This window comes from Dasypus novemcinctus, chromosome 2 (assembly GCF_030445035.2).
Source record: "Dasypus novemcinctus isolate mDasNov1 chromosome 2, mDasNov1.1.hap2, whole genome shotgun sequence".
Taxonomy (NCBI): domain Eukaryota; kingdom Metazoa; phylum Chordata; class Mammalia; order Cingulata; family Dasypodidae; genus Dasypus; species Dasypus novemcinctus.
In genome coordinates this window covers 30,852,900-30,856,181 of record NC_080674.1, presented here as the reverse complement: position 1 = coordinate 30,856,181, position 3,282 = coordinate 30,852,900, and positions in this window count along the sequence as shown.

Sequence of the window (3,282 nt, the reverse complement as noted above, 5' to 3'; positions counted from 1 at the left end):
AAGCCAACTGGTCCTGGGCTTTTCTTTGTTGGGAGGTTTTATGTTATTGATTCAATCCTTTTCCTCCTTATTGGTTTGTTTAGAATTTTTTTTTGCAGTCAGTTTAGTTGATTTGTGTGTTTCTATGAGTTTGTCTATTTCATCTAGGTTATCTAGTTTGTTAGCATACAGTTGTTCATAGAATCCTTTTTATTTCTTTGGGTTAGTAATAATATCCTTCCTTTCATTTCAAATTTTTTAAAATTTTCAACCTCCATCTTTTATTTTCCTTGTCAGTCTAGCTAAGAATTTGTCAAATTCATTGATGTTTTCAAAGAATTAGCATTTGGTTTGATAATTGTCTCTACTATTTTATTGTTTGTTTTCTATTTCATGTATCTCTACACTAATCTGCTTGCTCTGTGTTTAATTTGTTCTTCCTTTTCAATATCCTTCATTTGTGAGATTATGTCTCTTATTTAAGATCTTTCTTCATTTAATGTATGAATCTAGAATTATAAATTCTCTCTCAGTACTATCTTTGCTATATCCTATAAGTTTTGGTAATTTGTTTTGTCATTTTCATTTGCCTCAACATGTTTCTTTATTTCCTGTATAGTCAGCAAAGGGATGCTGATGCAAAATACCAGAAATTGGTTGGTTTTTATAAAGAGTATTTAATTGGGGTAGGAGCTTACAGATACCAGGCCATAAAGCATAAGTTACTTCCCTCACCAAAGTCTATTTGGCACAAAATACCTGCTAACATCTGTGAGGGTTTGGGCTTCCTGGGTTCCGACATTCCTGGGGCTTGCATTTCTCTGGGTTCAAGGTTCCTTCCTTCCTGGGTCTGGCTTCTCTTTCCTCTATGTGATGACGTCCCAGGGCTCCAGATTTAGTCTTCAACATCAAATTCCAATACCAAAACTCCAACATTAAAAGCCCTCAACTCTGTGTTCTTTACTATGCTTTTTATCTGTGAGCACCCACCCCTTGGTGGGAAGAGACTCAATGCCCTAATCATAACTCAATCATGTCCAGGTACAGAGCAGATTAAAAACATAATCCAATATTTCTTTTTGGAATACATCAATATCAGAATGCTACTCTTCCCTTGTGATTTTTTTCTTTGAATTACTAATTGTTTAAAAGTATGTTTTTTAATTTCCACTTGTTCATATATTTTCCAGTTATCCTTTATTAATTGCTAACTTAGCTTCATTCCACTGTGGTTAGAGAAGGTACATTGTATGATTTTTATATTTTTAAATGTATTGAGACTTGTTTTGTGACCTACCTCATGGTCTATCCTGCAGAATGATCCATGTGCAATAGAGAAGAATGTGCATTCTTTTGCTGCTGGGAGAAATGCTCTATAAATATCTGTTAGAACTACTCATTTTCTAATACTATTTAAGCCTTTTATTCCCTTATTGATATTCCATGTATATTCTATTTATGGAAGTGGTGTTTTGAAATATCCTACTGGATAATGTAGAACAGTCTGTTTCTCCCTTCATATCTGTGATGGTTATGGTCATGCATCAAATTGGCTGGGTAATGGTAACTAATTATTTGGTCATGAAGCGTTGGTCTAATTGCTACTTGGAGTCCATCTACAATCAACTGAAGAGACTGCCTACAACTATTAGAGAAGTCTCATTCAATCAATTGAAGGCCTTAAAAGTATTCATGGTTATAGCAGTCAGAAGAATTTCCATTTCTACTTCAGTCAGACATCTTCTAGAGAATCCATCAAAAACCTTTATCCAAGTTTCCAATTTGCAGCCTGCCCTATGGAATTTGGACTCATGCATCCCTACAGTCATTTGAGAAAATTTTCAAAAATCACCTAATATCTATCAGTATCTTCTGTTGGTTCTGTTTCCCTAAGGAGTCCTTACTATTACAGTTTTTGTACCAAGAGTGAGATGCATCTGGTGATCACACCAGTGTTCTTGGAGGGTGCGGTCTAGAGTTTGGCTGCCACCCCAATGCTTAGTGAGGGTGGAGTTCAGAACATAGATACTGGGCAAGCCCATGCCACTCTATCTGGCCTAGAGGACAAGCAACCACAATTCTATAGATGACTCTCAGACCTTGAAATCTAATGGAGCATACCCTGAAGATTTCCAGAACTCTTTGTGACCTGTTACTCCTGTTTTCCCTCCAACTTCTCCCCATGTTTATGGGGGGGTGCTGACTGCTAATTCTTTATTCAGTGGAAGCAGATAACTTCTTTTCTAATTTTCTCAGGACCATGGTTGAGGGAAGTTTTGTCCCAGAACTAGCCATGCAAATAAAAGATTTAGATGAGACTTTGAAATTAATATTGTTACTAAAAGTATTTAAGGTTTTTGAGATATTGTAATGAAATGAATGTATTTATAAATGGATAGAATATGTCCAAAGGGTGGAGAATGTAGTTTGAGACTGTTTCTTTTCCAGAAATGATCATGTACCTATAGCTAATCCATTCCTGTGGTGTGAATCTTTTGAAGGAAGAGGCATTTGATTGAATTACTTCAGTTAAGGGCATTTGAATATATTAGTTCAGTAGGGGATGACCCAAGATGTGTCTTTATTTTCTTATTGAAGTCCTTTATAAATGGGGTGAATATGCAAAAAGAGAGTAAGAGAGACAGAGAAAAATCCCAGAAGCTGAAAGAGAAAGCCCTGGAAACTAGAAGCTTAAATCAATGGAACCTGACAGAGTGAATGCCACAGGAGCAGAATGAAAGCTGGAGGAAGCCAGAGACTGAAAGCAACAAAATCTGGAGAAGAAGGAGAGAGAGTAGATGCTACCATTATGCCCTGTCATGTGATAGGAAACCAGGGTTACTGACAGCTGTATCGTCAGCAAATGAGCTTCACTTGAGGCCTTGATTCAGACATTTTCTCAGTCTCATAACTCTAAGCTTATAAGTTAAGAAATCTCCTTTGGAAAAGCCAAAACATTTCTGGTATATGACCTTCACAGTCTTCAGCTAATTTTTAAAGAAACTGTCACTATATATTTTGTGGGGAGCAGATGTGGCTCAAGTGGTTGGATGTCTGCCTTCCACAAGGGAAGTCTTGGGTTTGGTTCCTGGTGTCTTCTGAAAAAACAAAAATAAATAGCAGGCAGAATAAATGAAGAAACCAACTCATGGAAGCCAATGTAGCTCAGTGATTGAGTGCTGACTTCCCACATAAAAGACCCTGGTTTCAATCCTCAGTACCTCAAAACAAGCAAAGAAATTATAACAAACTATAAAAATATATACGTGTGAACTTAATAACTGTTTTTGAGTTAAATTTTAT